We start from the raw sequence: 11,210 nt of genomic DNA, 5'->3' as shown, positions 1-11,210 counted from the left end.
ACCTTCCAAGTGTTCACAGGAAGGTTTTACCAAATGTCTTGCCGCTGCATAACAAGATTGCCATTCTTTCAGCTGCCAGTTTCAGTTTCCTGACCAACCATAGCCAATCCCTAAGCCAACAACATATATTCCAAATTTTTGTTAGGGAAGGACTCCGCCTCAACATATAAACATCTGTGCTTGAACAGGCTAGCTGCTGCAGCAAACAATCCAAAATCTTATTGGCTCAATGCAATAAAAACTTTTTTTTAATCCAAGTTCAATGCAAATATTCCTGGTTTGGTGGTTCTCTTGCAAGCTGTGACTTAGTAACCCACATGCTTTTATCTTATGGCTTTGCCATTTTACAAATTCAAGGTAATCCTGGAACATTCCAATCCTCAGATGGGGGAAGAGAGAGGAGTGTAACTCAGAGGGCTTATGACCATGTCTAAAAGTGATACACATAAAGTCTGCACACATTTCTTTTTCTAGAACTCAATCACACGGCCCCAGCCTAACAACAAAGAAAGCTGGGAAAGAAAGTCTCCCCATGCTCCCAGGAAGAGGAAACAGGATTGGTGAGCATGTAGCCAGCTTTGCAGTAAATGCAGCTAGAACCACAGATTATCTTAATATTTACTTGCTAATGCAAGTAAAGATAATCAACTCTAAAATATGCAACAGAGACATATAGGAAACCCAGCCTGAATCCTAAAAACGTAGCGCACGAATATGTTAGCTAAAATGCACTGAGAATTTACTATTCTTCAGGCATTCTCCCAATTGTTTTATAATTATTAAGTTCTTGATCCTTAAAATAATCCCATGAGTGGTTGCTATTATCAAACCCATCATATAGATAAAGAAACTGAGGCACAAATGGGTTGGGAAACTTACCTGAGGCCTCACAGGTATTAAGAGGAAGGAACAGAATTTGATCCCGGGCAGCCGAGTTCTAGAGCACAGGCTCACACATTACACTGCTCAGCCCTTTCTGATTTATTCAAGAACTACTCAGATAGTTTAGGACACCATCACCTAACGGTATCTCCTCTCTTCCTCTTCCCAACGCAGAATGCCATTTTCACTCTTATTTGTACACTGGTCCCACTGATTCTCTAGGGCCTCCTCTTAACGCACACATTTACCATCCTATAACTGTGTTAGTGAGAATTTGGGAAACAGGGATTATCATCCAGTCTATAGAGTGATAAAGGAAGGGGACAAAGAGCAAATACGAGAAACACATACATTTAGAGGGTAGTAAGGAGAAAGAGCCAGCCCACACCTCACATTTGTTGGGCCCGGGGCAAGAGTACCATCAAAGACCCACATTCTACAAGTCTAAGACTTAAAAAGTTATATATTAAGCCAGCACAGTGTTAGATAAAATACACTTTATTCTTCTACCTTGAAAAATACATAATCATAACATTCTGGAATGCCGGACTGAATTTACAATTCTTGGGCTGGAAATTCCATGCCAGAATGTGGCACCCTGGGGAGAAGCTGGCGTCTGATGCCCCAGCTTCCTTCTTCTCCCACCCCTGGACCCATCCTGTACTGCAAGAGGCCTCTCAAGCAAACAGGTGGACACGCATGCTTTGCCCACAGCACCCCAGCAAATCGCCACGCCTCCATCTAGAGAAGGGCAGGCGGGAAGCCAGCTTGTGCTGTCCAAATAGGAAGTTCCTGGATCCTGAGTATTCCGAACATGGTCTAGATGGAGGGCAAAAAAGATTTTGAGTGGACATATCCTCTTGGCCCCACAGAACCCTCACACTATGGGAGTGGGTACTGCCACAGAAGGGCCAGAGCAGGACCACTCTCAGCAGAGTAGGACTGAAATCCCTAATTTCACCTCTGACCATGAAGGGGTAACTGGGGTTGGATTTATTCTCCTGCCTCCAGCAGGACATCTGAATTACAAATAATGTTAAAGGAAGTCCTTCAGGCATAAGAAAAATGATACCAGATGAGAATTTAAACTACACAGAGGATGAAGAATACCAGAAATGATAAGTATGTGGGCAAATATAAAATGTATTTTTCTCATTTATAATCCCATTGGAATGTAATTGACTGGTGAAAGATATATCATGAAAACACCAATCTACAAAAAGCTGGAGTGGCTATATTAATATCAAAGATTTCAAAGCAAAAATAATATTGTCAGGAATAAAGAGAAGCATTTGATAATAATAAAGGCACTAATATATCCAGAGGACATGACAAGCCTAAACTTTTATGTACCTAATAACAGAGCTTCAAAATACATAAAATCAAATTGGTAGGAACAAAAGGGAAAACAAGAAAATCCACAATAATTGAACTATACAGGGAAATAAAATAACCATTTTAATTGCAGATTTTAACAGTTATAACATTTCTCTATCAGTAATTGATAGACAAGTAGATGAAAAATCAGCAAGAATATGAAACACTTGAAGAATCACTTCAATTAACTTGACCTAATCAATCAACATTTATGAAACACTTCATGTAGCATCAGAATACACGTTATTTTCTGGTAAAAATGGAACATTCACCAAAATAAACCATATGCTAGATCACAAAATAAGCCTTAAAAAACTTAAAAGAGATTAAAAACCGCACAAAAGTATCTTCTCTGACCATAATCAAATTAAAATAAAAATCTCTAACAAAAAAATACCTGGAAAATCCCATAAATAATGTGTAAATCAAATTATACATATCTAAAAAACACCTGTCAAGAAAAAAATTACAAAGGAAATTAGAAAATATTTTAAATTGAATAAAAATGCAAGTAGAATATATGAAGATTTGTAAGATGCAGCTAAAGCCACATTTAGAGAATTTTTAGCATAAAATGTTTATATTAGAAAAGAATGTGTCAAACCAATGACTGAAGATTCCACTTTGAAAAACTACAAAAGATAGATCAATGGAACAGAAGACAGGCCAGAAATAGATCCACATATTTTTGGTCAATTGTTTTTGGACAAAGATACTGAGGGAATTCAAATCAGAAAGGATACGCTTTTCATCTGATGGAGCTGGAACTATTGGACATCCACACATTAAAAAAAAATTAACGTTGATTCTTAACTCCCACTCTATATAAAACTTAACCTAAAATAAATCATAGACCTAAATATTGGACCTAAAACTATAAAACTTCTAGAAGAAAACAGAAAAAAATATCTTGTGTGTTTAGATAGTCTTACAAATCAACATAACAAAGAAGATAGCCCAACTTAAGAGTTGAGCAAAAGATCTGAACAGACACATCACCAAAGAAGAATGACAAATACACACATGAAAGGGTGTTTGACTTCATTAGTCATAAGGGAAACGCAAATTAAAAACCAGGGTCACCACTACACATCCGCTAGTGTGACCAAAATTTAAAAGACTGAGTGCTAAGTGCTGGCATGAACGTAGAGTTACGGGAACTGTCGTGGATTGCTCGGGAATGCTAAAGGGCTTAATCATTTTGGAAAATGGTTTGGCATTTTTCTACAAAGTTAACCATCTACTTACCATGAGATCCAAATATCCCACTTTGAGATATATACTGCCTAGAAATTAAAACGTATGTCTGCACAAGGACTTATATTCAATGTTTATAGCAGTTTTATTCACAATAGCTAAAACCCAGAAATGACACAAATGTCCATTGCCTGGTGTTTGGCTAATAACTGTATACTTCTCAGCTATAAGAAATAATAAGTTATTGCTGTGGAATAATACAGACGAATCTCAAAATCATTATGCTAAGTAAAAGAAGCCAGACATCAAAGACTAAATCCTGTAGTTTCCACTTGTGCATAGTTTCAGAAAAGACAAAACTATGATGACAGAAAGAAAATTAGCAGTTGCCAAGGACCAAGAACGGGGGGAGAAGACTGGGTTCAAAGAGGCATGAGGAGGTCTGGGGGTGATGGAAATGTTCTACACCATGATTGTGGTGGTAGTTACAGGACTTTAAACATCTGTCAAAAGTTATCAAACAATTAATTACAATCTTACCTTGTAATACCTGAAGCTTACAAGAGAACATACAATGATAATAAGGTAACATATATTGAGCAATAAATAAAATGGACTCTGGTGAGCCTGCTGCTTGAGATCTAGAACATTATGGATATTGTCTCTACTTACGTCAACTAATTGTTTGTAAACAAAAGTGAATATGTAATCGTATTATAGTAAAAAAAATTATAGATTAAAAAATAAATACATAAAAATAAATTTAAAAATTTTGTTTAAGTTTCTTCTGTATAGCACAGGGAACTATGCTCCATATCTTGTAATAACCTTTAATAAAAAAATGAAAATAAATATATGCATGTATATGCATGACTGGGACATTGTGCTGTACACCAGAAATTGACACATTGTAATTGACTGTACTTCAGTAAAAATAAATTTTTTTTAAGATAATCAATGAATTATATGTTGTTATATGTATATTTCATCTCACTACAACTAATTTTTCTAAAGGTGAAGTTGAAGCCTGGAGCAGGGATTCCTCTTGCCTGAGTCTAAGGGGAGTAATGAAAACAAAAACTAGTAAAAGAAACTAAAAAAAAAAAAAAGTATAATTTGTAAGGTGGTTAGAGACCCTGATTATTGTGTTAATGGAAGCCTAGGAGGAAGAATCACTAGCACAAATCAACATCTAACACTGAATGAAGGTTGCTGCTGGATTTTCTTTATGAGATGGTCAGTCAGTGGGGACCACGAGAAGAGACAGAGGAGAAGTTTAGGGGAAAAAAAAGTTTATTATACTCACAGGTCCTGGAGACAGGAGACACAGCCCATCACCCAGTGCCACATGGAAAAACGCCAGGGGAGTCGGAAGCAAGGGAGCGCTTAGACCGCGGCCTTCTTCAGGGTTTCTGCAGGAAAGACAAAGCAGGGAAGGTAAACAGCTTAGGGCTGGCTGGCTTGAATCATTTCAGCAGGCTTTGGGCTACAGGCATGGTCTCTAGTGGCCTTGGGATAATTAAGACAAAGGAATATTATCTCCTGGGAGGCAGGGCCCCAGACAGCTTAGTTTACTATATATATGTCAGGGCCATGCTCCCAGCGGAGCCCTAGCTCACCTCCAAGAATCTGCGAGCCCAGAGAGGAGCAGTCTCTCCCCAGCCAGAAAGGATTTTGTTTTAAGATGTCAAAACAGCGTAATACGCAGAATTCTTACGTGCCATGAACGATTCTGAATTTCTTGAATCTTTTTAACCTGGGTAACAAGGCCCGCAGTGAATCAAATTCTTTAATGAAGGCGTATTCAGTACCGAATGCTGTATGCCAGGTGAGGACCGGAGTGGACGATGGTTTCGTGTTAATGCACGTGCTTAACTCTTAGAAGGAGGAAGTTGAAGCCAGAGCGCTATAGGTTAAGATGTGAAGAAGCAAAAACAAAGAATGTAGGCAGCTCCTTCAAGATGTTGGCTGTAAAGAAAACAAGTAATGCAGAATTAGAGCCAAAAGAAGATTTGTTTTCGGTTCTGAGATTTTTTTAACATGTTACATAATAATATATAATTATATATATATTTATATTATATATATGTTATATATTTAATAATTATTATTCTATATTATACATATTTAATAATTATTATGTTATATAGTAACGTGCAAATGGGAAAGATATAGGGATGAAAAATATGAGTGGTTTGAGAGATACTAGATGAAAAAGGAGAACTGAAGTGAATGACTACGTCTCAGAGCCTTACCTATTTCTTAATCTGTAAAAATAGTAATCATAATCCCAAATGACAAAATTTTGGTGATGATTAAATGGAATAAGACATAGCATATTTAGTACATCTTCTAGCATTAAGTGTTGCTCAATAAATGACCATTTTATTTCTTCCACCTTCTTTATTTTTGACTCTTACACCACAACTTGCTCTAGGAAGTGCAAACCAGCTGCAAAATGTAAACTTGCTATAACTTCATCTTTGCAGGCTTTTTTTAAAATATGAATCCTTTTAAAAATATCAGCGGCAAGGGGAGCTGGAGAACTCTCAAGTAAGTTACTGAGAACCTGACAGATGTCAATGGCTAGATCCAAATGCTGGAAGCTTAGGAATAAATGCGATGCCTTTTGGAAATGAAAATGAAGGGCGGAAGAAAAGCTGAAATAAGAGAACACATTAACCCCAAGAAGAAATTTTATGGAGTTTGTTACTGGAACAGAATAACTGGTACTTTTATCTCAGATGATTGTAGCATTAAACTAAACAGACCAAAATGTTGTAAGCATCCTGATTACCTTCCTTCAGTGGCATTAGCAATGTAAATCAACAAAGCAAACGAACTCTGTGGGATTAACCGACTATAAAAATGGGGGTAAGAGTGAACACTGGATGTTTATTTTTAAAAGTTAAACTACAATAATAGCCCCAGGGACATATAAAGGCAGTCAGGAAATGTCAAAGATAAAAATGTAAATTAGAACATTTGGTTTCTTCTTAAAGCAGGCTGCCGGGTTGTCCTTTTTTTGACATTTGGAAGCCTGAAATTCTTTACGAGTCTACCCTTGACTAACATACAGATTAATTAAAGAAAAAAACAACAGTGACAGTGATATTTATTTTTTAAGAGTTCAAAGATTATGCCCTCACTGGGGATAAGTATCATGAAGTCAAGCTCTGTAATTTGACTAAAGGTAAAAATCTGTAAAGATATTTGCTTCAAATCCCCTGGAGAATATTCTATGTTGCTCAGAGTACAAAGTAGTGGCTATATTAACATCAGACTTTATTGCTGTCTGTATTATCTGTATTGTATAGAGCTGCTGGAACAAAAATGGGGCTCAGTGAAACCCAGAGAGGGCAAATTTAAGAGAACGTGGGTCTGTCTGTGCCTGAATCCCCCACGTAGACAGAGGCTTCCACACTCCACACACACACAAAGCACATATACTCACCTACACACGTGTATGTCTGTGTACAGTATGTGCATGAGTCTTTTGAAAATCTACTTAAAACACAGATTCCAGCTGCACTCAACTCAGCCCCCACTCTAGTCATCCGTGTTAATAGGTCTAGGGCTGACTCCAGGAATATGCATTTTAACTATCACCCCCAAGTGATTTTAACACAGAAGGTCTGACGACCTCACTTATAAAAACAGTTAGAGAGCAATGTTTAAGTTACTCACAATAAGAAGAAAGAATGATACTGTAATTGGTACCTTTATCTAAACTGCTCTTACCTTAACAGAGTAAGGTAATTTAAGTGATCTGATTTCCCAGCCTCTGGGTTCCTTGAGGTAACAAAGACATTCTGCCATTAGAGGTCACACTGAATAGGTTCTCTCTTGACAGAAGGAATTCATTGATTTAAATGCACATTCAAGGGGGAAAAAAGACATGCATAATTTGGCACTTCCTATTTGCTAGAAAGGTAGAGCAATTGAGAGACAACCGCTAAAAGCCTTGGCCATTTCTTGACCTGTTTCATCTCTAGTGACCTTTGTCTCCATTCTGTATTATTGTTACTCCACTCCCAACCACATCCTACACAATTTACCTTCACTCACAATGACTGAAACTCTGAAGTCTTCCTGTCAAACATTCCCCTCAGTGACTACAAAGTTCTGTCCTTCCATGCTGGGCTTCTCTGAGCCCTCTGCTCCTTGACTCATCTTCCTTTGCCTTACTGCAATCCTGTCTTTACTTCTGTTCTTGTTCATTTTGGATTTCATCATCTCAACCATATTCTTGGGACTCAGTGCAATTCCTTTCTGTATTATCTATCTTTCAGACCTGACAAAACACAAACTCTAGATCAATCCACCTGGTCATTTGCTCAGGGCTCACACTCGGATGCTGGACACAGAGACACTTGAAAAACAATGCAGATGATTGCTACTATAAATTCATGACTTAGAAACCTCCACTGGGTTCTCCAGTTTCTCAGAAATCCTTCTTTATGTTACTGGTGCACAATTTCCCATTCTCCATCGTAGGTATTTCCAATCTTTGCCATGCCCCTCAAACTTCTTGAGCCCTCATTCTCAAGGGAAAATTCACCCCCAATTTCATAGAGAACACAGAGCACATGCGACAAGAACTACTAAGCTTTCCATCTCCAAACAACACATGTGCCTACACCTGCTCCTGTTATGATGGATCAAACGTGTCTTTCTCTGTCCTCAGAGAATCCTACCATTGTGCGCTCCATCCCTGTCTCTTCTTTTGTTTCTCATCTGTGAAACACCAGCAAAATTATCATCTAGCTACGGAAGGCTTGACAAGGTCCAGAAGCCTCAGTCCAGACCTTCAGAATCATAATCTCTAGATGTAGCATCAAAGAATTGTGTGTTTTTTAAGTTTTCTAGGTGATTTTTGTTCTCCCTCAAGTATGAGAAAGACTGATATCATGCCTCATCAAAGACCTACAATATTTATTTCCCCTGGTCCCTGGGTCTTCAACGTCGTCCGTCAATATTTTAACTTCCACTACTCTCTCATCAACCTTGACTGGCTGTCCCCTCACCCAGTTAGAGTCTTACTTTTCTCTATTGCTTCACAAACTTCTTGAAACAAAACGCTTTCTAAACTGACAGTCCCTTTTCAATCAACTGCCCCCACCATCACCACTCACATCTACTTGACTGACAACAATAGTCCCTAACTGACCCCATTGCTGAATCAGGAGGCGTGTTTGACGTGTTGGCAGCATTTGACTCAGTTGGCCTCCTTCCGTAGCCTCCCTTGGCCCTCTACAAGCTGCTCCTCTCTGTCCTAGCTGACTCCGGTTCTCTGTCCATTGCTTAAATTAGAGTGCTCTACAGATTTCTTCTCTTTTAATTTACATACACATTCCTGGGGAAATCCCATCCACTTCCAAGTCTTTAAATCTTACATATAATCTGATGACTACCAAATCTGTACTTGAAGCTAGATTTGTTTCCTGAGCACCAGTTCCACCATCTCCATCCCACTCCCACATGCTCCCCAAGTCTGCTCCTGTTCTCTGTTCTTTACCTGAATCATTCCTGCTGCTCCTGCACCTCCACATCTGATCCATCATCAAGTCCTACTCATGTTATCTCCTAAATCTCTGCCAAGTCTATTCCCTTGTTTCTCTACATCTCCCCCTGCTCTTCCCTTCCCTTCCTTTCCTGAATATTCAGTACAAAAGGCATTAGGTGGGACCAAGGAAGGCAGGCATCACCATCAAAATGTGGGGTGGAAGGGAGCTGCAGCAGCACGGGGTGTCAAAGCCAAGGCAGGACGTGAACAGCAAGGAGTCCTGGGATGAAAAGGGAGAAAACTGGATAGAACCTTGATGTGCTGGATTAGGAATTGGAGGTACAGCCGTGAATTTAGGATTTCATAGATAAACATATTAGGTAGATAAAGAGATACAGAGGTATATAGAGAAATAAATATAGATATAATGTATTTACATAGAGGCATATGTATAATTATATCCCTTAGTGTTATTGAGTAAGAGGCTCTGGGAGCAAGACGTATATAGTTGTATTGTGTCAATGCTGGAAAGTGTTCTTGTTTGTAGAAAATACACTCTCAAGTATTCAAGAATGCTGAGACATAAGGTAAGCAACTTACTGCCAAACAGTTCAGGAGAAAGAAAAAATTCTTGCATTCGGAAATTTTCTTAAAGTCTGAGATTGTTTCAAGATAAAAAGAAAACTATAAATAAAAACAGCAGTGAGATATTGCTATACATTTATTAGAATGTCTAAAATCCAAAGGACATGTATTTTTTAAAACCTATCCTCTTTTGATTGGTAGTTACAAGATCCAGCAGACAGAAAGTCAGTAAGGATACAGCCAAACTGAACAGCACCATCGATCAGCTGAATCTAATTGACATTTTTAGACTACTTCATCCAACAACAGTAGAATACACATTCTTTTCAGGGCACATGGAACATTCACCAAGGTAGACCACGTTCTAGGCCATAAAATACACCTTAACAGCTTTGAAAGAATAGAAATCACACAAGTTTAATTCTCAGACCACACTGGAATTAAACCAGAAATCAGTAACAGGAAGGTGGCTGGAAAAACCTCCAAATATTTGGAAATTAAACAACATGCTTTTAAATAACAAATGGATCAAAGAAAACATCTCAAGAGAAATTTCTGAATATTTTGAACTAATTGAAAATGAAAATAAACCTTATCAAAGCCTGTGGAATGCACAAGGTATAGATATTTACCCAAGTGAGTTGAAAACGTTTATCCACACAAAACTTCCACATGAATGTTTACAGTAGCTTTGATCATAATTGCCAAAAACTAAAAGCAATCAAGATGTCCTTCAATAAAAACAAAAACAAATTTCTTCTGCATAGCACAGGGAACTACATTCAATATCTTGTAATAACCTTTAATGAAAAAGAATTTGAAAACGAATATATGTATGTATATGCATGACTGGGATATTATGCTGTTCACCAGAAACTGACACATTGTAACTGACTGTACTTCAAAGAAAAAAAAAGATGTCCTTCCATAGGCGAATGCTTACACAAACTGTGGTACATATATACAAAGAAATATTATTCAGTCATGTAAAAAAAAAAAAAAGAGTGACTGAGCCACCAAAAGATACGAGGGAAACTTGCTAAGTGAAAAAAGCCAGCGGAAAAAACTGTATGTACTGTTTGATTGCAACTGTATTACATTCTGGAAAGTCGAAACTATAGGATGTTGCAAAGATCACTGGTTGCCACAGCTTCCGAGGAGGAGAAAAGGATGACTTGGTGAAGTAGAGAGAATTTTTAGGGCAGTACAATTCCTGTATGATAGTGTATGACAGTGTAATGGTAAACAGATGACATTATGCATTCGTCAAAACCCACAGAACTGTACTAGACAAAGAGTAAGTCCCAATGCAAACAATGGACTTTAGGTAATAACCATTCGACAGTAACGGTTTATCAATTGGAACAACTGTACCACACTAACAGCACGATGTCAGTAACAGGAGAAACTGCATATGCAAAGGCAGAGGGGTTAGATATGGAACTCTGCATAATTTTTCTGTAAACCTAGAATTGTTTAAATAAAAAATAAAGCCTATTAAAGACATAAAAAATAAAACTATTTTAAAATTACGATAAATAAATACGATAAAAGATAAAGTCCATTAAGAAATCTATCCACTTTTCTGTGCTGCAATTTTCATGCTCTTGTTCCAGCTACGTCCATCGTTGGCCTAGGTACTATTACAACCGCCAACCCACCT

The 11,210-nt window shown here is 37.8% G+C and overlaps 1 long non-coding RNA gene across 1 annotated transcript; it reads left to right on the top strand.

Moving 5' to 3' along the window:
* Positions 1–1,498: 1,498 nt before the first annotated feature.
* On the top strand, positions 1,499–6,243 carry LOC140689457 (uncharacterized). Its single transcript, XR_012064427.1, has 2 exons — positions 1,499–1,571; positions 5,946–6,243. It is a non-coding gene; the product is annotated as an uncharacterized lncRNA (long non-coding RNA).
* Positions 6,244–11,210: the final 4,967 nt, after the last annotated feature.

This window comes from Vicugna pacos, chromosome 26 (assembly GCF_048564905.1).
Source record: "Vicugna pacos chromosome 26, VicPac4, whole genome shotgun sequence".
Lineage (NCBI taxonomy): Eukaryota > Metazoa > Chordata > Mammalia > Artiodactyla > Camelidae > Vicugna > Vicugna pacos.
Note: the sequence above shows the minus strand (reverse complement) of the source record. Positions and strands in the feature narration are given on the sequence as shown.